We start from the raw sequence: 23,785 nt of genomic DNA, 5'->3' as shown, positions 1-23,785 counted from the left end.
ATAATCTGTTTATTTCTTCTTTGATAGAGATGGGATTACATTCAGTTTTAATATTATACATAATGCTGCAGTAAGATAGTTGTATGGAATTTATTACACTGCTATTTAACTGCTCATTTTGCTGTGTTTCCTTTCAGTCAGAGACTGTGATATATTTTTAACATTTTTATGGGAATTATTTTATAGGGAAATTAATTTTATCACTGAATAAAGACATTTATGGGGAAATTGGACTTCAAGGTCATCCATCTCAGTATTCTGGAGAAAAATCATGCAACTTAGAAGGTATTATGCTTGCTCCATCACATTCTAACATGTCATGTTAACAATTTAAAGTTGAATGTTTGAATAGCCTCTACTCTGTTCAGAAGAAGGATGATTTTTTCTTGTCTTGAAAACTTCTGACTCCAGGGGCTCTCAGTTGGGCTTCAGAGAGGACAAGATATTGGTGTTGTATCTCTTTCTCTTCAGCCGTAGGCTGCAAACTTCTAAAAATCATAGAATTGAACATGGTCCAATAGATATATATGATTTGTGTCAAAAATTCAAAGTAATGAACCCAAGATATGAATCTATAACTTTGGTTCTTAATAAAGAACTTCATTTCATGTCCTCAAGTCTCTGTGATTATTGGTAAAAACTCACCTATGGGTGAAGAGATGTGGTTCTGCTGGCAATGTCTGGCTTGAACATCCATAGCTAAGCCTTCCACATCTGTAGGTAGATTAGACTTGATCTCTTGATGATCTCTGCCCTTGGTCTTTGACCTGGGAAAAATAAGAATTAAAAAAATCTGCAGTTATTATCACTCAATGCTAGAAATGCCCATTAAAGAGTGAGTTTGATTTGGTAAACCAAAGGGAGTATAAGCAGAACAAAGTCTTTAATATCTATAAAATTTCAAAAAATTCTAATTTTTAAATATAACTTTATTTTTGCTGCAGTGCAAACTGTGTAAATATGAATGAAATATCCCTCTGTCCAATTCTTAAGTTGTTTCCATTGATTTGATGGATTTATCCTCTAATCCGGATTCCAAATGTGAAAGAACATCTTGGTCCTTCAAAGAAAAGAAGCCATTGAAATTTGATTTTCTTTTAGCTCAGCATCCTATAGGTTTGAGGAACAAATTATCATGAAATGATACAATGATTCTGAAATCTAATTGTTAATTAGAGGGGTGTAAGGGATGATTGAATGGTGGTTCATCCCCATGGGCAGTGTTATTGTACACATGGAGGTTTAAACATGATTCAGGAAGCTGCTTTGGCCCCATGACATCCCTGAGAACCACAGTGCAGGAGGATCTCGGCACACAGCCATCTGCCTGGATCTCCTGGGTTACAGGTAGGTCCAGGGGTCTTGAGAGTGGCTTCAGAGCAGCTAACTTTTATCTATTTCTCTCCTTCCTTCTCTCCAGCTTATCTCAAACAGTCCTGATTATCATATTTTAAAGTAAGACCAATTATAGTTATTTACATGAGCTTCTTGTTCATTATTGCAGAGTAATAATCAGGCATACCATTAAATATCATTTAATTAATCTAATTAAATTTGTTGTACCTTATAATTGATTAGAACACTAAGTTTAGTTCAGAGTTCGATATTCACCAAAGGTGTTAATCTGCTTACTGCTGCCATGTGCCTCACTCCTCTTAGAAGTGTAACTTTGGCCCATCACAAGATTTTAGTGAATCAAATCATCATAAATTAAGATAATGTACAGTCTTTTGGATGATAGGGAAACATCTGAATCCGTTTTGGAAACATGCCTAACTGTCTTTACCCCCCATGGGAAGTATCTGGTCACTAGTTCTCCAGGTGGCTTTCACAAACCATAGGTCTGTAATACCTTCGTGTCTCTCCTTCTACTTGGGGTAGAAATAAAAGAGGTCAGAGAGACTTATTAAAGTTTTGGTTGCATGAAGTCTTCTATGAAGACCATCCATGCATATTGTTCTGGATAGCTCTCTGTTCCTAAGACTAGTAGTTACTTTAAGGGCTTGTCAGGAAATGTGAAAGTCTGATATTTTACCTTATCTGCAAGCTAATAAGTCAGCCAACCACGGTCTTATAGATACTGGCAAAAGACATGAGACCCATGGGTCAGAGACAAAGGACTTAATCACACAGCAATAGCAGTGGCCAGAGTATCAGCATTTGCATCGGTTCACTAAATCTCACTTCCTACAGGGTGATACACAGTGGGCCAGGTGACATGCAGAGGGTTACAAGATCCCAGAGCTAAAGGAACTCAAATCTTTGATAACGGGCAGGAAGTCTGCTGAGCTTTGCCTCGGGGAAGGGTGTAACTTTTATTATACTGGGCAGTAAACAAGCCTGCCCTTTGCACCAGAGGAGGCCACTATTTCTATCTTCCAAGGCTGACAGCTCTACATACATCCTTGAAAAGATAACCTGGTCTTACTGGCTTTCAAAGATAAACTTGAATGAGACTTGATCACCATTCAGTTCTTCTGTTTCCCTTATTGAGATTGTGCAAATATGTTCTTTTCTCTGTAAAGTTCATTAACTTCTTTCATACATAAGGGATGCTTTTGGTTTTATTTATTAAGTTGAAATTGTCTTATTAAAGCAAATGATTAAACTATTATGGGTTGGATCTGAAAGTATGCTTTTCCAGGAAAAATGTGAAAGAAGATGAGTGCTCACAGAACTCTGCCACAAGGAGCTTATAGCAACTTAAAAGATTTTAATTTGAATACTGTTTTGTACAACTTTCTTCCATCTTACTTCATCCTCTCTGCTTCCTGTAACTCTCATATGGGAACAGGGCAGTTTCAGGGATTCACTGAACTCATTTACAATATTCAAATAGTTTTGTCTGTTGTTTTTTTTTATTGAGGTAAAGTTGACATACAACATTATAGTAGTTTCAGGGGTACAACGTAATGATTCAACGTTTGAGTATATGTTGAAATGATCACAACAATAAGTCCAGTTAACATCCGTCCCCATACATATTTACAAATGTTTTTCTCTTGTGATGAGGACATGGCATATTTCAAGGTGTAGAAGAATCAACGATGATGTCATAGTTTTCCATATACAGCTTGATGAATTTGGACATAAGTATACACCCTTGAGACTGTCACCACCATCAAGGCCACAAACATATCCATCACCTCCCAAAGTTTTCTCTCACCTCCTTTATCAGTATCATTCTGTGGTAAGAACTCTTAATACCTACTCTATTAGCAAATGTAATGTATACAATACAGTTTTGTTAGCTGTAGGCACTATGCCATATCCTTTATCTCCGGAACTTATTTATTTTGATAACTGAAACTTTGTATCCTTTGACCATCAGCTCCCCATTTCTCCATCCCCCCAGCACCTGGCAACCACCATTATAACCTCTGCTTGTATGAGTTTGACTATTTTAGATTCCACATATAAGTGAGAATTTGCCTTTCTCTGTCTGCCTTATTTCACTTAGCATAATGTCTTCCAGGTCCATCCAAGTTTTCAAAAATGGCAGGAATTTCTTCTTTTTGCAAGGTTGACTAATATTCCATTTCTTTATCCATTCATCCATCAGTGACGTTTATTTTACTTCCGTATCTTGGCTATTGTGAATTAGCTGTAATGAACATTAAAGTGCAGGTATCTCTTTGAGACCCTTATTTCAATTACTGTGGGTATAAACCAGAAGTGGGATTGCTGGATCATCAGTTAGTTTATATTTTTGGAGGAACCTCCATACTGTTTTCCAAAATGGCTGTACTAGTTTACATTCCCACAAGGATTCCTTTTCTCCACATCCTCACCAGCATTTGCCATCTTTAGTTTTTTTGATAATCGCCATCTTAACAGGTGTAAAGTGATAGCTCATTGTGGTTTTGATTTGCATTCCCTGATGATTAATGATGCTGAACACCTTTTCATACACCTATAGGCCACTTGTATGTCTTCACTGGAAAAAGTCTCTTCGGGTCCCTTGCTCATTTTTTAAATTGATTTGTCTTTTTGTTATTGAGCCAACACAAAGAAGAGAACAAAATTTCCAGGCATTATGGGTGCTTCCCAGTTGATGCAGATGGTTTTTTATTTACAATGGTACCAAAAGATCATGTTTCCTGCTTTTTCTTCAGCTTGTTATAAGACCAGAAGTAGCTACAGATGGCAGATAATTGGGATCTTCTGGGTTTGGAGGTTTACAACATAAATAAATGGTAAGGAATTTTTTATTATTCCAAGGAAATTATTGAAATCATAGACCATGGAAACCAGGATTGATAGGTGTAGGAGGAAATTAAGGTGAGGATCAGTGATCTGGCATTAATTCTGACCTTGAGGGACAGGTATCTACTGTATGAGTGTTTGAATAAAAATATTATAGATCATGAATTTGTGGTGGGTGAATATATTTTCTGAATTATTTACTTTTGTACATAACCATTTGGATTATTTGAACATCTGGAATATGGGAGTAAGTCGCTAACAGGGGGTGGTTGATAATATCACTATTGATTTAACTTCTATGAACATCAAGTGGTCAATGGATTAAGCAAATGAGTAGTCAGAAAACACAGAAATGGGAGGATTTGGGATTTAGTAAAGGACTGGGGACCGACTGTCCTGAGACGGAGTGCCAGGACTTGTGCAGTTGAGAGTGACAAGGACAAGAAGAGAATAGAATCATACTCAAATAAGGAGGGGGTGTTAACAGGATAGGGGGTGAGAAATGATCTGGAGTAGCCTTGAGTTTTGACCTTGAGCTTTCTGTTCTTGATGCAAATCTGCCTGATGACATCTCAGGACATAGGTCAGATCTATCCCCAAAGGATAGAGGGAGGGTGGAAGTACAAAACAGCCAGGATAACTGTCCTAAAAAGGCAGACTTCCTTTATCATTTGACCCAATTTCATGCTTTATTTTTGTAGGGTAAGAGGAAAAGAAGGATGATAGTCACGTCTTCACAGAGGAAGCAGTGTAACTGTGGGAACCAGTCCAAACCAAAGCCTGGTTTAAGCATCTCCATCCCTTTGAGGATGTCCAGTGACATATTCAAGAGGCCGGTTACTAGAATCCCATCCCATCCTGGCAGTGACGCGTCTCTGGGGGGACACCTTGGACCAGCACCACCAGATCTGTTGGCCCTAGAAACTGCAAGGACTCCGGGCCTGCAGCAGTGCAGGACAATTTGTAAGTCCTTTCAATCTTGCCAAAGCGTTCCAAAAATTTGCACCTAGTCACACAGGTAAATCCCTGCCAGGTGTGCTTGCAGGTGGTCCACACTCCAGGTCCCATGTCCACTCCTGCCGGTCTTCCGATTTGGCAGAGATGATTCCAGGAGCTGATCTGGGCATTCCACAGCTCCACTGCCAACAATTTCTGGAGACTGAGGAAGGTATCAGGAAGGAGGTAAGGGCAGTGAAGAGCACAGGAGAGAGACTGGTGATAGCACTGATGGCGGACAGTCTTGCTACCGAGGCAGAGAAAGTGAGGGGCCAAGAAGGCTGTCCTGACAGCAGATGAAATGGACCAGGCACCTCAGTGAGGTCTCTTTGCAGCCTCCCTAATGTTTCCTTGCTTAGAGCTCTTGAAATTTTAAAATATACCAATACTTTTCTTTTATTAAACTCTGCTGTGTGACATAGAGAATATAGACAGCAGTTTCTTTCTGAGGTGAGAGGTTGAATTTCAGGTGAAGAGAGAAAGATTTTCAATTTTCATGCGTTCTCTCATTTTTCTTTACTATGTACATTATTTATTTGTACTTTAAAGTCAGCAGCCAGTTATTAATGTCACGGGATGATTCAGCTTTTCCCCTCACAGTCACAGTAAAACCTACTTAAAGTGGATTACTCTTTTTGTGTAATATTCCAATCGATTCCAAAATATTATTTCAAAAGCACTTTCATGTCTATGTTTTCAAATTAGATATTTACTTCTAGGTCTCCATTTTTCTGTTCCTTGTTGCATGCTAATTCAGAGTCGCATCCAATGAAATGCCAGATTTCCCTCAGTTTTTTAGATCCATATGTGTTGTAAATTTGATTCATGAAGATGGACATGGCAGTTGGGGGATCGTGCTATTATCAAAAGAGATCTTTTCAGCATCAGTAATGCTGAACGAACCCACTGTTTGTTGGGATTTCATTGTCTATTTGAGGGATCAAGCTTTCGCTGTTGGCACTTCTCTTTCTCTTTTGAGGGCAAGTATGGCCTTCCCAGTCTTTCCATTACCAAATCACTTGCCTGGTTGGCTGTGCCAAGTAAGGAAGGGCTTGGGATGTCGGGAACCAGGATTCATCCTCAGCTTATGGCTGTCTTGAGAAGGCTTCCCTGGCAGAGTCCAGCCTGTGTGTCTGGGTGACACTTGCAGCTATCAGAAAGGAGGGGATACCTACAAGTGCCAAGCGATTCATCTGGCCCTTGTCTTACAGGGTGTTCCAAGGGATGAGGTTCAAAATGCCACTTGGTAACCCTTTGAAAGCTCCTAGTCATGGGGTGGGTTCTCAGTGTGAGCTCAGATCAGTGTCTGTTCACCACCAGTTGAGAAGCATTTCAGTATTTTAATTGGTAAGGCTGTGCTCCTGTACGTCCATGGATCATCAGTACTGTGGCATTCCCTGCTGAGCCACACACACCCCTGTCATGACTCATCTTTCAAAGCTCCAAACAGGGTTCACACCCCAGCAGGTGTTGGTAATGTAACCACAGCACAGGACTGGGGGAAAAAACACAACTACCTAGGGGTGACACACTTTAAGGGCTCGAGCCCAATTACCCCATTTGGACAAGTTGGTAACACCAACAATTAGTTTGTAAACTGGAGGATTGTCCAAGACTATGGACCTCAGAATGACACTGGCTCAAAAATCACCTTGGACAGCAAAGGACAGTGTGAGGTCACTCACTGGCCAGGATTATGGTCCCTTATCCTGGCAAAGTAGAGCTCACCCAGGATCCAACAGGCCAAGACAGGGAGGAGGCTGGATGCCTTGTAGGGAATTTCTGCACTAAAGGGATTTGTAGAAGGAAGGCAGGGGTGCTGAAAATCTTAATTCACAGGGAACAGTCATGTTTAAGGAACGAGGCCCAGCAGTAGCCTTAAAAGCTGCATCACAAATTTTTCCTCCTGGATACAAAACAAGCAGGAAAAGGAATTCAGAGTCTTGGACAAGGATCCCAGCAGGATTCAAATATATGTCAGGGGTGAACACGGAGCACCTAGAGGGGCCTCAGGAGGGAAAGTCCTGTCTGCCTTTAGTCTATTTGCAAATGACCTTCCTTGGGCCTTGTCCTCTCCACGTGCATGTTTTCATCATTTTACATTGTTTTCACCACTTAGAGCTGATGCAATTCCAGAGATTGAACTAGAAAACCGCAATTTCCTAAAATTTGGTCAAAAGAAACCTCAACAAGAGAAGCAGAAAACATTCCCTGTTCCTCCAGAATGTAGAAAGGCAGCCCCTGCCTGTGGTAGGACATGGTCCTGGGTATTCTTGTTTTAAAGACACCCACATTTCAGTGGTTGTTGCTCTGCTTGTGAAAGTACTTTCAACCTTTAAATCCCAAGAGATCAGACAGGGGGCCGTGTCTGCTCCTGGAGCAGCTGAATGATACTGAAATGAACTGGTCCTCAGAGTTAGGGGGACTGGGGAGTGTCCCCACTAGTCAAGGAAGGGGCTGGCCCTTCTCCCTTCTCCCACATACAATAAGCTGACGACCCGGAAGAGTTCTTGGTTCAAGGAGAAATGCGAGATTCTGTGTCTCACTTACATGGCCACAGAAAGTGACAGAACCACACCACAACTCCCAGGCTGTAAAGGGAACAGGACTTTCATATAATATTCAAATATGGCATTTATTATTTACAACAAATAACTACTGTCCGTCCCCAATGGTTGAATAGGTGCTGAGGTAGAGATGTCAGGGAGTGGGGTGGGGTCGTCTCCTATCCCTTTGGCTTCAGGGGCCCCAGGAATCAGCCTACAATGCTCCCTTTCCCATCAGGTGGGAGGAGCTGGCCTGGTGCATCGCAAGCATCCCAGCTGTGTCCCCACTGTGGAGGATGGGGCTGTGAACGGCCACTGGTACGGGGCTTGGTGTTGGGGCCTGGGGGCTGAATAGAAGAGTCGGGTTATCTTTGGGGGCCTCCCTCAGAATCATGGCCCCCCACCCTGTCCTCACTGCACTGGGTGCTCCAGACGCTGTGCTCAGTGCTGTCAACCACCAGTACCCCATATGTACCTACCACATGAGTGATCATTTAGTATCACCTATTTCACAGAGGAGGAAATGGATTCTCAGGAAGCTGAAGAGAGTCACCTCAGTCACAGGACTGCTCAGTAGTGGAGCTGGGATCCCAGTGCCAGCTATATGTATCCCCAAGGCCATGCTTAGCCCAAAGCTTTACTGAACCCCAGCCCAGACAGTCACCCCAGCCCAGACACTCACTCACCCCTGACCTTAATGATGGCTGGTTCTTCTTGGCCTTGAGTATTCTGCTGGCCAACTAGGTCTGGGGCTCCAGCTGGCAGGACAGGCTGTAGCTACAGGACAGAGACGCAACTGTGAGCCTACCAGGAGCCACATCTCAGGTGTCCCCCCACCGCCTGCCCAGAAGCTGGAGTCTGGATGTCCCAGATGTTGCCATGCAATAAGGCCTGGGGCTGACCGGGGGCCCACAGAGACAGGCTCACTGGACTGGCCAATAGGGAGAGTCCACCCCTGCCCTAACCCAACTCCTGCCCGGCCTCACCTATCACTCTCGTTGAGCAGCTCCATGTCCTGGAACCAGGCCCCAAATCACTCCTCGGGCTCTAGGTTGTAATTCTTTGCAGTCACCTGGAGCAGCAGGATCTCCCTCATGACTCGGTATTCCTGAGACGAGAGGGAAGGAGAGGATGCAGACAGGGGGTGTGTGGGGGATGCTCAGGGGCCCTGTGGAGGGTGAGGTGTGGGGCAGGGGACCAGTCCTATCAACCGTCCTTCCCTCCAGTTCCATCCAGGCTCTACCTGTTCTCAGAATGGGAATAATCAGCCCCTCCTCCAGGAAGTTTTCCTTGATGCCATCCTCCCCACAACCCACCCGCCAATTGGATGGATCTTCCACTTCTCTGTTATCAAACTCTTCCACTCAATGTAAGATACAGGGGGTGGAGCCAGGGACTGTTCTGCCCAGAGGTTCTCTGATTTCTTCCTCCTTCCCCTCCCCTGCAGGGAGTGCCACAGCTGCACACATCAGTCCTTTACTCAAGGTTGATCTCATTTCCCTGGAAGGCAGACAGCCAGAGTCCATCAGACAGAGCCCCCTAGCCTGACTAGCCACCTATGCCCACCCCTTCTCATGTTGCACTACTGCCAGGTCCCCAGAGGGGGCCAGGCATGCAGAGAAAACAGGACTTGGACCTAGGCTGGGATCTGGGCTCCAGAGAAGGAGGACATTGTGGTGAGGCTTAGGGACTTGGCAGTACAACCCTCTCTGATGAGAGACTTGGAGGCTGAGGCCTCAGGCAGAAGGCACTGCTCAGCCACTTATGTGCTGCCTGACTTGGAGGGGCCCGACCTCTCTCTCCCTCCATGGGCAGCATGGGAGTCAGAGGCTGAGTCCAGCTCAGAGGAAAGCTCATGCAGCTGTGTCATCAGTCAGCTCTGAGCTTCCCCAGCCTGGGGAACCGGAATGGGTGTCTCAGGTGGAGCCTCTATTCACTCATCCCTAAGATGGGCCTGATGCCCCAGCTCCCAGGGGCGGCTGTGAGGCACTCATGAGAGATGTGCAAGTGCTGAGAGCTCAGAACTCAGTTTGGGGGTTCCCGCATCCCAAGGCTCAAGATCCTGGCCCTCCTTGCCTGGTCCTCAGGTTCACCCACCTAGAGATAATCACCCATCACCAGATGCAGCATCAGCAGGTCACCGAGGAAAGTGCCAAGATAGGGGATGACACTATGTAACATCGGGGTGCGGGTGGGATGAGCCCTTGCTTTCAAGTCGGCCCCCTGCAGACACTCCCCTCAAAAGTCCTCACCCTCAGCCTCCTGGTCCACCCCAGGTTTCCAACGGGGAGCAGCCTAGGATCCTTAGCAGTCTCCCCTCAATTCTTCCTCCCTTAACACCCCAAGGACACCACACTCCTCCTCCTCCTGACCTCCTAGGGCCGGCTTCTGGAAAATCACAGGGTATGTAGTCCCTGGCCCTCCCCACAACAAACCCATCCTGCACCAGCTCTTCCAAGCCCTCCTCCTGGTCACTCCTACTGAGAGATTCAGGCACTGTGGCACCAAGAGGAAGGGCCCTCTTCTCTTGATTTGAGGCCTCCAGCTGGGAAGGCAGAACCCCTCCCCCACAGGCACACTCACCTGCTGCTGCTGCTGCTGTTTCTCCCGCACTCTCTGGGGGCTGATCTCCGGGGGGGGGGCAAACTTGGAGGGCGCTGCCTGCCAGGGTCAAAGAGAGTGTCAGAGGGCCATACTCCCCTTGCCCCATTTCTCTCCAGCACCACTGGCCTCCAACCCTGGACATCTGACTTGAGTTAACTGGTACCAATGCCACTCCACCCTCCAAGGTGTTGTGATTCTAGAACATGCCCAGCTCCAACTCTCACTGTGAGTGTCAGCTTGGGCTTTTGTCCTGGCCTCTCCAAGCCTGTTTCCTCACCTGGAAGGTGTGAGAACTCCAGCTACCTCACAGGTTCTCCTGAGGACTCAGTGTCACATGACTGTCATCATTGTGCTCACCCTCACTCCTCCAGGTGGAGCAGGCAGAAAGCTACCACATTCCTTTCCTCCCTCTTACCTCATCACCACCCTGTGAGACCTGTACCACACAATCACCATCCCTCCCTTCCCTGATGAGGAGACAGAGGCCCAAACAGGGGCAGTGAGTTGCTCAGGGGCCCACAGAGGAGAGACCACTTGCCCCTCCCAGCCAGAGGCCCTGTTCCAACATCCTCACCTAACCTCCAGCACCACCACTGACAACAGTCCTGTCCCCTGAGCTCTCAAAGCTGGGTCCTGGGCCAAGCAGTGGAGAGGACGGAGTGTCTGGGGAGTCTGCTTGAGTGGTTCCTGCCTGCCCCAGTCCCGTGGAGTGTCTGGTCCCCAGGCTGGGCCAGATGCCATGCCAAAGCCTTCTCCTCCCCAAGGAACCCCTCAGGACATTCCCCTGCATTGAACTCTTTCTTTATCCACTCAGGAACTGGACCCCCAAGGTTCCACCTCTGATCCACAGGGAAGGGGGTAACAGGAGGCTTTGCTTCCTCATTTACATGAAGCTCCTAACTTCCTTTTAGCAGGATCCACTAAGAATCCATCAGTTGCCTAGACGCTTCTCATAAGCCACTTGGGGCGTATGTCATTGCCAACCAGGCACTCAGGTGAAACTCTTGTGGTTGAGTCGAGTGACTGCTCTACAGGTTCAGGGGTGGGTCCCAGAATGCACACACATCTGTCTCTGGTCCAGCCGTTCAGACCCAAGGATGAGCAGCCTGTTTTGTCCACCTGAGCCATGGGAATCCTCTGCAGTGCATGTCCCTGGGGCAGGCAGGGTGCCCTCCCCTTGGAGACGTGGTGAAGACAGAAGGAACATCAGGGGCCTGGATTCCTGAGGACAAGTTTAGGCTGAGGGCTAAACCTACCCCAACAACCCAACAGCCTGGAAGAAACTACATCCGGTAAGAAGGACATGCACGGAAGCCAGAAACCTGCTGATGGCACCAGCTCAGCAACTCCTCCTGGAACAGCCCAGCCAACGCCACTGTGTCTCATCACCAGGGCCTCCTGCCCAAAATTGGCACCCCGCTGGCCATGGGCTGAACAGATCCCTCTGCTTGTTAACCTGGACAACATAGACAGGAATGTTTCAGAGAAAGTTCAAGTAAGAAACTATCAAAACCACAGGCTGCCCAGTGCCCCTCCCCTCTCCCCCCTCCTCTCTTTCCAGACCCCCAGCCTCCACTCTACCTTGGTCATCAGTTCTCTGTTCAAGGACTCCTCTTGGCTATAGAGCTCCTTAAGATTTTCAGAGCTCTACCTGAGGGGAGGCGAAAGAGTGCAGGATAAATTTAAGGATAATGTGAGGGGTCTGAGTACAAATCCCTGTTCTTTGACAACCCAAGCGATTTCAACCTGCCTGGAGGAGTGTTCTCACTGGGCTCCTCTGAGCACTAAGGTCTCATGGGACTGGGAGGGTGCTCTCTTGTTGGTCACTGGGGTCTCCACTCCTCAGCTCTACAAAGCAGCTCTGTTTTGACCACTTTGAGTTTCAACTGGCTGTAGAGTTCTGTTCCTATAAACACTTGAAAATCTCCAATGTGGCTCAACCCAGTACCTGACATTTAGGGAAACTGCGTCCTGAAGCCGAACTGCTGCACTAAGGACACCAGGAGACTTAGAGACAAACCGCCGAGGCCCAGGCCTTGTCCCCAGCATTTGCTGCCTCCCAGGAGCTCCCAGCTGACTGAGGGGCCAATGGCAGACATACAGGAGATCCCCCATCCACCCTGGTCCTCCTATGGTGAGAGGCCTACCCACCAGGAAACTTCCCCCCGTGTGTTCTTCAGGTGGTTTGTGGAGGTTTTCCGCCGAGCAGAGATGACAGTGTGGGGCAAGGAGAAGTTCTCCAGGATCTCGTACTCCTGGGGAAGGGAAGAGAATGAGCTGTGAGGTCGGGCTCTGGAGCCTCTCTTGCTCTAGATTCAGTCCGCTTCTATTTAAATATCCCCTCCTGGATGAGACAGATGCTCAGGGAGCCCCAGAAGGGCACATTTAGGACCCAAAGAGTAACACTCACAGGGAGGAGGAGTTTAGCTCCACCCAGGGAAGGAGCCAGGTAGGAAATGAGCATCCTCCCACTGAGACCTGAAGTCAAGATCAGCGGTCCCCAGACAGGAAGGGCCTAGGGACTTGCAGGGGTTTAGACCACACACTGCAATCCTGGGAGCTGATAAAGGTGGAGAGGCAGTTCCCAAGTCTCCAGAGAGGGGCTCCACTGGGCCACCCACAGCATACCTGGGCCACCTGGACCCAATGCTCCACCACCCTCGCCCTGTCCTGGGCCATGATGCTAGGGTCCCCGAGGCAGGTGGTGATGACGAGGCTGACCACCCTTCTGAAGTGGTCGACGGTGGCCTGGACGGTGGGTTCCAGGTGCTCATTGCCAGGCTTGTTCTTCTTGCCCCAGGTGGAGCCCAGGCACTGAAAGGGCACCATCTTCCAGATGAGCTCCTGGGGAACAGGGGGAGTGTCATCTAGCCCTGCCACAGGCCAACTCTGTGTCTACAACACCCAAAGTCCCACACAGGGGTCACAGTTTAGAGCTGGAACTCAGGAAGCTCAGGATGTGGCCTGAGCCTTGTGAGAGTCCCTGGGTTTTCTTCTCTGTCCACCGAGTGCGCCCTGCACAGGATGACCCAGGACCCAATACTGGCATGGAAGGGAGAGGAGCATTTGCACCCAGCCTGTCCTGGCTAACTCCAAGTTCCAGAGAGTGGCTCAACTAGGCTCATCCCAATGGGGCATCTTCCACCACCCTGATGCACCCTCTGGTCTCACTCCCCGTTCTGATGCACATTTCCCCATGGCAGCTACAACCACAGGCCTTGTCTGTCTCCGTTGTAGTGAAGTACACATCTGGTGTCTAATAAGTCCTAAGGCTGTTGAGCCTCCTGAGGAGATGGCTGGGCCACCGTGGACCTGGCTGTACACAGTGAGTTCCCCTCCACCACTGAGGGCCAGGCCCTGCCCAGATTTCCATCTCTTCTACCTCATGGAGCTGGCACAGCCACTCTGTGCAGCAGGTCTTCTTAATGTCCACCTCTATGGTCTGCAGGTGGACAGCAAAGGCTTGGGGGTTCAGAAAGTTGCCCAGGTCCTACGGTTGGTAAGAGGTGGAGCCGGGATTTGGGCCCAGATCATAGGAGTCCGGATCAAGTCTGGGGCAACGATGGCAGACGGAAGGCCTGCTCCACTCTTCCCTGACAGCCCAGCTGCTCACCACATCCATCACGGTCAACTGCTCCAACACCAGCTTAGGAGGGAAGGCCATGAGGTTAGGCTTCTTCTCACACTACTTAACAGCCACAGGTGGAGATGGACTTACCACTGGAAATGATGGTTCAGGTGACTCCAGCTCAGTAGCTCCCACTGCTGCTGGAGCCCATTTTGGCCCTTGCTCCAGCTCCAACACTGCTCGTGGAGGGGACGTTGACTCCAGCGCTAGAATTGGTGATGTCAATGGAGCTGGAGCCAGCTCTACCTCCACCACTGCCCACTGCTCTGCTTCTGCCACTGGCTGGAGCTCTGCAGCTGGCACTGGAGTGGGCTAAAGAGAAAGGATCACCCACATAGCTGACTTTCCATGTGTCCTTCTAAACACAGGAAAGATCCCACTTCCCTTCCAGGAATACCGAGTCTGGAGTTCCCCTTACCCTCTGACTCTGCCTCAGTGGCCTCCAGAAGCTCACACCGGGCAAGCATAAGAGGGTCATGGCAGCTCAGCTCTGAAACATGCAAGGTTACCTGCATGTACATCCTCTTTAGCTTGAAAAATGGACAGCTCCAGTCTGTTCCCTCCCTAGTTCTGGTCCAACCCCGTCATCTTAAGGTCCTGAGTGTGGAGACCCTCTGCTCCTGCTCTCATTTCAGAGCAGCACTGGATGGTGTTTGTGGCCTCGTGCACCTGCCCCTTGTCTAGTGAGTTGGTGGAGTTGAAACCATTGGGAAGCTCCTTGATGACTTCCTGAGTGGAGTTCTGCAAAGACTGCCTGGGAGCTGGGCCAGAAGGAATCAGGGGATGCTTGCACACTGCCACTGGGGTCAACTCCCAAGAGAAAGTCTGCTCCTCAGTTCAGGCACAGAGGGAATCCCTTCAAAGAAGTGTAGTCAGGGACGGAAGGCGATGAAACCTCTATGGCTCGGTAACATAAGAGTAGAGGAGCTCACCTTCTCATGATGCCAGCCATGACCTGGAGTATGAACATGACAGACCCACCATGCTTCTGACACCTAACAACCAGCTCCTGCCCAGGAATGACCTGCCCCTCATGCCCTGCCTTCTCCCCTCCTCACAAACACACACAGACACACACACACATACGACGAGGGTCAAGGGCTGTGGGGTTGATCAGGTGGGATCACAGTTGTGTTCTGGCCTGCACTAGCATTTCCTGGGCTGCCCTGTGTTACCCTTCACTGCCTCCTGCCAGACGCCCAGAGGCGTTAGGGATGAGGGCTGAGTCAACGTCGGCAACGACCAAAAAGATTCTTTTTCTGGGTTTTTTTGATCCCAGATCCTCCAAATGTTGGGATACAACAACAAAATATTTTTGCCTGTGGACTGTCTCAAGTCAAGTGAGCTGGATGGGGTGCTGTGGGTGCCTGGTTACAAGAGTTCTAAGATCTGTTGAGGTCTATGACCAAAGAAGTGAGGTCATTTTTCAAGATTCATTTACCTGGGTCCCTTCCCTCAATTAGACTTGTCCAGAGCTGCCCCCTGTGCCCGGGCTGCTCACCCTCCTCCCCCATGTCATCTCCTGAACTGTACACAAGGAGCCTACACAGCCCTAGCCACAGATCCTTGGAAACCTAAGTCGGGTCCTAGCTTTGAGGAGACAGAGATGAATGCAGACCTCCTTTTTCTTACCAGTTCTGCATCCTGGGAAAATCCCTGTGCCTCTCAGGTCCTCCCAAGTCTCCAAGCCTGCACCATGGGGATCAGGCTACATCCTAGGGATGTCACCCAGTGTATATGACATAATATCTATTACCCCTCTGTGTTGGTGTCACACGTACCTAAGGCACAATCTTAGAGATGGAAGAATAACAAGAAGGGGTGACAGGTAGCACAGAACACCACTCGAAACAGACCTGGGTTCTAGTAATGTGATATTGGAACAGTCGCTTCCAACTTGGCCTCATTTTCAGGTCAGCATCATGAGGGGGTTGAAACTAATGGAAATGTAGATACTGCTATCCTGTAGCATAAAACCATTCAATTGTTTTCTGTTTTATGGAGAATGAGACCCAAGTGCCTCATCTTGGCCTATGAGGTGGGCAGCCTCCACAGTGGTACCCAGTAATTCCCACCCATGGTATAGCCATTCCCGTGGAACCACTAAGTAGTTAGTAACTGGCTTCTACATAATAACAGCCAAAGTGATGAGATGTCTTGTCTAAATTTTAACTAAGAATGTCTCTCACTTCCCCTTACTCCCTCTCTCATGTTCCATCACTCTCTCTCTCACTCTGTCCAATCCCTGTAACTGAGGAATCAAATAACAGTGTTTTGGGGCTGCCCAATGTGGAGGTCTATAGAGGAGAGAAGCACGGGAGTGCCCAGGCCAACAGACAGAAAGAAACTCAGGGTCTCAGTCCAAACTGAATCCTGAACGTTGAGAGTGAACTTGGGGGCCAGTCCTCCACCAGTTGAGCCTCAGTTGAAGCCACAGCCACAATCTGTTAAACTCATTGAGTCAGAGGAACCCAGCTAAAATGTGCCTGATTGCTGATCCACACAAATTGTGAGATAGTCCACATTTGTAGTTTTGAAATGCAAGGTTAGGGGCAATGAAGTCAGAGAGGGAAAGGTAACTGACAGCCTACCAGGCCCTGGCCCCACCTTCCACCCCAGCTCCTGTTCTCTCCTCCCAGGCCCCTTCCAGCTGCACTGGCCACCTTTCTAACCTCCTCTGGCCAAACTCACTTCTGCCTGTGAGACTCAGGACCAGTGGTGTTATCTCCCTGACACACTGTTCCCAAACTCATGCAGGGTTGGCTCCCTCTTGTCATTCTGGCCCCAGAAAATGTGACACTAGTGAGGCCTTTCAGACCCTCCTACCCAGTGACGCCCAGCCCTCCCTCACAGCCCCCTGCTGTGTTTCTCTACAGCACTTGCTCTTTTCTTTCTCATGTCTTTGATTTGTCCATTTCCCCTCTAGAGTGTGAGCTCCTGATAGGCAGGGACATCTTGGTCATTTTCATCCTGCACTTTGGCCTACCAGGGCACCTGGCACAGGGTGAGTGCTTATTGCACAGCTGCTGAATGAGTACATGACAAGATCTTACACCCCTCCTCCTGCTTCTGACCAACTTTGATTGTGGAGATGAGCACTAGTAATAGGAGGTACAAGCTGTTTCTGAGGCAGGGGGACAGCCAGAAAGACCTCTGGTTGACTCTTTGCTGCTCTAGGAGAGCAAGTAAAGTTCAGTGGACACCAAGTAAATTCCAGGTTTACAGCAGAAGGAAAGGACTTGAAGTGTATATATATTACGTAATGGTTACCAAAATAAGTTTAGTTAACATCAATCACCAAACAGAAATAAAAGTTTTTTCCTGGTGGTGAGAAGTTTTAGGATATACTTTCTTAGCTACTTTCAAATATACCACACAGCAATGTTAACTTGCAAAGTGCTGTATATCAAGTGTATCTTAATACAACTGAAAAAAATAAAAGCAAAAACTCATTGGCCACTACTGACGCAAGAAGTTGCCAGCCCCCTGGTGGCCAGCACTAGCACTGCAACCCTCTCCCAAACTCCACCAAAAAGAAAGGAACCTTTCTTCCGGGTTCCTCAAGGCAGAGGCTCTCCAGGGTCCCAGGTGTAAAGGAGCAGGAAATTTCACCTTCAAGGGAGTTGGTGGAATCTTGGGAGCCTACCATTGCCCCCATCTTGCTGTCCCCCACCCGGTGTCCTCTTCACTCCTGAGGCATCCAACCTCAACCAGGACACTGACTCCCCGCTGCTTCCAGATGATGACCCCGAGGGTACAAGGACTGGTCTTCTCTCTCGTCTGTAGACTTGGTGTCCAGTGCTCTGGCATCTTTTTCCTTATCCCCAGTTCTCATCCAACCAAGCCCCCAAGCCTCCACAGTTCTAAACAGTCTCATGTGAGTGGAAAGCATTTTCTCCGCATTGCAGAGCACAGTGGGTCATCAACAGAGACCCTAGTCCAACAGACACTTTGCAAGTGCATGGAACCCTTGGAGTCACCTGCTGGATGCACTCCACCTTATCTAGGAGGCTGGGCCAGGGACGGGTCTGGCACAGGTAGAAACCTAGGAACCTTAGGGATTCCTCTGCTCATCTCTGGGCCCCTGGGCACGTATCTAGGAGAACTGATGTTATGGCCCTATGGGAGAGCTGCCCCAACCTCTCTCCCTCCTGCCTCTTGTCAGAACCCTGGTGTCGGCTCTTTCTTGACTGCACCTCCACGGCCCCCACATGAGAATTCAGTGTGAGTGGGTGTGCCTGTGCACATGTGATGATGAGGAGAGGAAAATGACCCCATATGGAGAGGGGTGGGCAGAAACCCCCTAGAATCTTAATGCCTTTCATTGCCAAAGGAAACCTGAGGGAAGGGGCAGAGCCTTGGCCAAGGAAGCTGGAGCTCTGTCTAGTCTTTGGGACCCTGACTACCTCCTGTGGTCTGAGCCAGTACTTGCCTCTTTCTGGGCCAGTTTCCCAACTGTACAGTGAGTGGTAAGAGGAGCAACAGCACAAGCATGTGCTTGACCAGGACAAGACATCAGGGTCCATCGATACATTAAGTACACTTTAAGTGTATTGAATACATTAATATTGCTGTGCAATCATCACCACGATCCATCTTCAGAAGTATTCTCATCTGCAAAACTGAAATTCTATACCCATTCATGTAGTACTCCCCATTCTTCCTCCTCCCAGCCCCTGGCAAACACCATTCTATTTTCTGTCTCTCTGAATCTGGCGATTTCAGGAACCTCATAGAAGGGAAATCACACAAGGTTGTATTTTTGTGACTGGCTTATTTCATTTAGAGTAATATCCTGAAGGTTCATCCACGGTGTGCCGGATCTTAGAATTTCCTTCCTTTGTTAAGGATGAATAATATGCCATTGTACGTATATACCACATTTTGCATATCCATACATCCCTGGACAGATACCATAGCCGGGCCCAAAACCAAGCCCAAAATAAAATGGAGCCCCAGCAAGATTTTTATCAATGGTCCTCTGGAGACTACTTTCTTAAGCCATGTTCCATATGATATTTACTAAGGATCTAGTCTTGTGTCATGTGTTGCTTTTCAGAAACTCCGTTTTTCCTCCTTGCGCAAGTTTCAACTGGTTTGAGCCAGTGAGACCACAAGACGGCTGACAAGACTTAAACCGTGACTTCACAAGAGACTGGAGGATGACCTGGGGGACCAAGATCTCCCCAGCCAAACATGTTAAGGACACTGTCTTTTGAATGTGGGATGTAGGACAGAACACGAAAATTTTCTTGTGCAAAATGCCTAGGACAGCCCCCAACCTTCCCACACCCACTCCTTTGCCCTAAAAAGGCCTTTTCAACAGCCCATTGTGGAGAAGGATTTAAACTTTGTCTCCTGTCTCCCTACTGGCCAACCTCGTAATAAAGATTTTTCCCTTCTACAAGAGCAAGTATCCCATGGTTGGCTTAAGAGGTGCATTGGGCAGCGAGCCCTTCCTCAGTTACAGTACTTGGGTGGCTTCCATGTTTTAGCTATTATGAATAATGATGCTATGAATATGGGTGTTGAAATATGTTTTGGAGAACATGCTTTCAACTCTTTTGGGGGGTATATACACAGAAGTGGAATTGCTGGGTCCTATATAATTACATTTTTAATTTTGTTTTGGGAATTGTTATACTGATTTCTACAGCAACTATATATTTTGTATTCCCAAGACAGTGCATAAGGGTTCCAACTTCTCCACGTCTTGGCCAACACTGGTTCTATTCTTCTTCTTCTTTTTATTTTTTGATAGATGCCATCCTAATGAATGTGAGGTGGTCTCTCACTGTGTTTCTGATTTGCATTTCCCTAATGATTACTTATGTTGAGCATCTTTTCATGTGCTTATCGGTCATTTGCAGATCTTCTTTGAGGAAATGTCTACTCATGTACTTTGTTCAATTTTGATTTGGGTTGTTTGATTTTTGTTGTTGAATTTTGGAGTTCTCTATCTATTCTGGATATTAAGGCCTTGTCAGATACATGGTTTGCAAATACGGTCTCCCATCCTGTGGGTTGTGCTTTTGCTCTGTTGATAATGTCTTTTGAGGCACAAAACTTTTTAATATCCATGAAGTACAGCATGTGTATTTTCTTATTTTATTGGCTGCTCCTTGGGTGTCATATCCATGAAATCATTACCAAATCCTATCTTGTAAAGTTTTGTCTTATGTTTTCTTCTAAGGGTATTATAGTTTTAGCTCTTACATTTACGTCTTTGATCCACTGGGAATTAAGCTCTGTATATCGTGTTAGGTAAGGGTCCAAGTTGATTCTTTTCCACTTTTTCCTGCATAGCTTGTTGAAAAGACTTCCCCATTGAATAATCTTGGCACCCTTTTGAAACACCATTTGATGACATGGGTGAGGGTTAATTTCTGGGCTCTCAATTCTGTTTCCATTGGAAATGTGTCTGTCTTTATGCCATGACAATGCTGTTTTGATACTGTAGATTTGTAGTAAGTTTTCAATCAGGAAGAATCAGTCCTCCAACTTAGTACCTCCTTTCAAGATTATTTTTGGTATCTGGGCTTACTTGAGATTCCATAAGAATTTTAGGAAGGGATTTCTTCCATTTCAGCACAAAACGTCCTTGGGATTTTGATAAGGACTGCACTGGATTTGTTGATCTCTTTGGATAATGTAGACATCGTCACAATAAGGAGTCTTCCAATCCATGATGAGGGGATGTCTTTCATTTCTAGTAGTTCCAGGTGACTGTTCAGGTTGAGGGGGCTGAACTCCTCGAGGTAGTCATGTGGAAACCCACAATTCCTCTTCACTGTGCCTTCACCATTTCCTTAGAACCCATCGACCGTCAACAGAGGGGAAAATGCATGTAAAATGCACGTGGGAAGTTTTCAAGGACTGGGTGTGCATGGAGCACAGATTTCTTCCACTCCTCTCCATTAGCAAAACTATGGACTGAACCAGCAGACCCTAACACATGGTGACTACAGACTCAACGAGCAGACCCCAACAAATGGGGACAGTGGACTAACCAAGGGCCAGGGACTCAGGTTCATGGTAGAATCAACTGCCAGCTCAAGCTCACGTGCTATGTCTTTGTCTGGCACTGTGGACTAGCCAAAGGCTAAGACTGATGCTCTGATAGAGCATCCTGTCAATCTAGACTGACCCATTGACACTGGAATGGAAAGCCAGTTGATCAGGAGCTAAACTCAAAGACAGTGGATCTCAGATCTGAGATGAACTTACTCACAGCCCTCAAAAACAGCGAGAAATATGGGGAACTCAAAGGTTTTGCGGGTACCAATGCCTGTGTTTCTCATCCCTGAAGCCATCAGCTGTCTCCTTTGGTTTCCAATGCTGCCACCAAACTGGTACACAACAAAATAAAACTGAGTAAAATTTAAATATCTTATTAGTTTTATTCAACATTTCATGAATCAGACAGCATCCAGTCTAGCAGAGAGAAAGGAGCTCCAAGGAACTGTACAAAATGAAAGACTTTTATAGGCAGAAGGGTGCAGGGAACAAGGAAGTTACACTAGATGAAAAAGTGGGTTGGTTACTGCAAGGTTACCTTCCTTTAGGGGATGCCAGGGCTCTATCAGGAAGATGACCTACCTGCTGCTCATCAGACGATTCCTGATTGACTGGTTTAAGATTCCATTCCTGAGAGAGCCAAAAGTCTAATTAAGTCTCAGCTTGTTGACATGGGGCTTAGCTTAAGTGGCTCCATTTGGGCCTGTTGTCTTGTTTTAAACACATGACTTCTGCTGGTCCCTGATTTCCCCAGTTGCACCCCGGCTGTCCCTTCACTGACCATTGTTGGTCACACACCCACTGCACCTGCCTCCATTCCTTCCCCCTCAACACTGTAATCTCACACACAGCTCCTTCCGACACTATGATGACGTCTCCCACCACACGTCTCCTATACCTTCCACGCTGCCAGCAAGATGATTCACAAACACCACCACTATTTATGGGCTGAGAGGGCTGCCCATGCCTGGAGAATCAGGAGTTGCAGGGTCTGACACTTGGCCTCCAATCACCTATTGACCCCAGCTGAAGGGCTTACCCTGCAGAGATACTCAGTTATAGCCAAATCCATCCAACAACATCATCTTTGCCCCAGACTTTGTTCAAAATGCTCCACTCACTTTCTGCCGCAACTGCTCCTTGAGGGGTCATATTGGGGTAGACTTTGAAGCCACCTTGGTGATTTTTTGCCTAGGCCCAAACAGCTCTTGTCCAACAAACACTTTAATTATATCCGCTGAAATCATATAGCACAGGTAACTAGTGAATGGGTGCAAATTAGTGGTTTTACCTCCAAGACACCTAATTAACATTTTACACCAGGAGCATCCACTTTTGGGTTTTACTGTGGGCTGATATCACAAGGCTCCCAGCCAATGAGATTCTCTCTCCCCCAGCCCTCTGAGCACCTTTCTCCAGGCTATATTCTGCAAGGCATCATTGTCTCTCTCTCAGCCTGCTTCCCTCAGGTCACAGGTCCCCTGAGTTTCCTGCCCTGACTGTCTACCACCCAATGATAGGAACAATGTCAGTCCTATAGCACTGGGTGTTTCAGTTCTACTAGGATTGACTGACTGGACTGGGCACGGGTTTGGTGGCCCTGCCCACACAAAATCAGGAAACTGAGGCAACCAAGAAGTATTGAAAACCTTAACACCACATGGACTAATCCATAAGGACCTATCCTAGCCGTTGCACAAGAGTCTCATGAGTCTCTTGCCTAAATGGTTTTAGAAAATGGCCTGGCCCTAGACCCTCTATACCGGCCAAGGAAGGAGGGGTTTGTGCCTTTCCTAGAACCACTTGCTGAATGTACATCAACATACAAGTTCAAACCTACCTCCATCAGATGGCCCAAGAGGTTAAAATATTGCATAGTATTACCTAAATCTTTGAACAGATACCCAAGGCCCCCAACATCACTGACCTATTTTCATGGCTGGTCTCTCCAAGTTGGGAACAAGGGAAATGGACCGAATTTTAGACTATTGCTTGTATAATCATAGGATTTGTTACTATAGCCCTCATCAGATGTTTACTCTCTTGGCTACAACCTGCTCTACCCCTAAGAATTCCATTAATTACCATTATTAAATATCCCAACCAACCTAAAATTAACCAATACCCTGATTAATTTAAAAAATTCAAAATTTTTATGGGGGAAAATCTGCTAAACATAGAATACACCGTTTTAAGCATTTCAAAATATACAATTCAGTGGGTTTTAGTACAATGATTATGTCATGTGGCTATCACAATTATCTAATTCCAGAACATTTTCTACACCACCAAACAAACCCATACTCATTCACACTCTATTTTCTCCTAACCTAAGCCAATGGAAACAACTCATCTGTTTTCTCCCCCTATGGATTTGCCTATTCTGGGCATTTCTTGCAAATGGCATCATGCTATCTGTTGCCTTTGTGGATGGCTTCAGTGAGCACATGTTTCAAGGTTCACCCATGGCCTAGCATGTAGCAGTACCTTATTCCTTTTTATGGCTCTATAATATCATATATTATGAATAGGCCACATTTGGTTTATGCAGTCATAACTGGATAGATATTTGGGTTTGTTCTACTTTTGGACCATTGTGAACAATGTTGCTTTGAATGTCCATGGGCAAGTTTGCTCTTGTGGATACATCTACCATGGGCCTCTCCAGGTCAAACGTAATTTTAGATTTAAGATATTAAAAAATGCCAAGATGTTTTCTGCAGTGGCTGCATCATTGTAATTTCCCATCAGTAATGTATGAGGGTTTCCTTTTCTCCACATCTTTACC

The 23,785-nt window shown here is 46.9% G+C and overlaps 1 long non-coding RNA gene across 1 annotated transcript; it reads right to left on the bottom strand.

Annotated features, from left to right (window-relative positions):
- Window positions 1-8,058: 8,058 nt before the first annotated feature.
- On the bottom strand, window positions 8,059-8,855 carry LOC131400506 (uncharacterized). The gene is made up of 3 exons (XR_009217365.1): window positions 8,735-8,855; window positions 8,435-8,525; window positions 8,059-8,095 (listed from the first exon to the last, which is right to left on the bottom strand). It is a non-coding gene; the product is annotated as an uncharacterized LOC131400506 (long non-coding RNA).
- Between the last annotated feature and the right edge of the window lie 14,930 nt (window positions 8,856-23,785).

This window comes from Diceros bicornis, chromosome X, assembly GCF_020826845.1.
Source record: "Diceros bicornis minor isolate mBicDic1 chromosome X, mDicBic1.mat.cur, whole genome shotgun sequence".
NCBI classification, from domain to species: domain Eukaryota; kingdom Metazoa; phylum Chordata; class Mammalia; order Perissodactyla; family Rhinocerotidae; genus Diceros; species Diceros bicornis.
The sequence above is the reverse complement of the archived record's forward strand: the minus strand, read 5'-3'. Positions and strand labels throughout refer to the sequence as shown.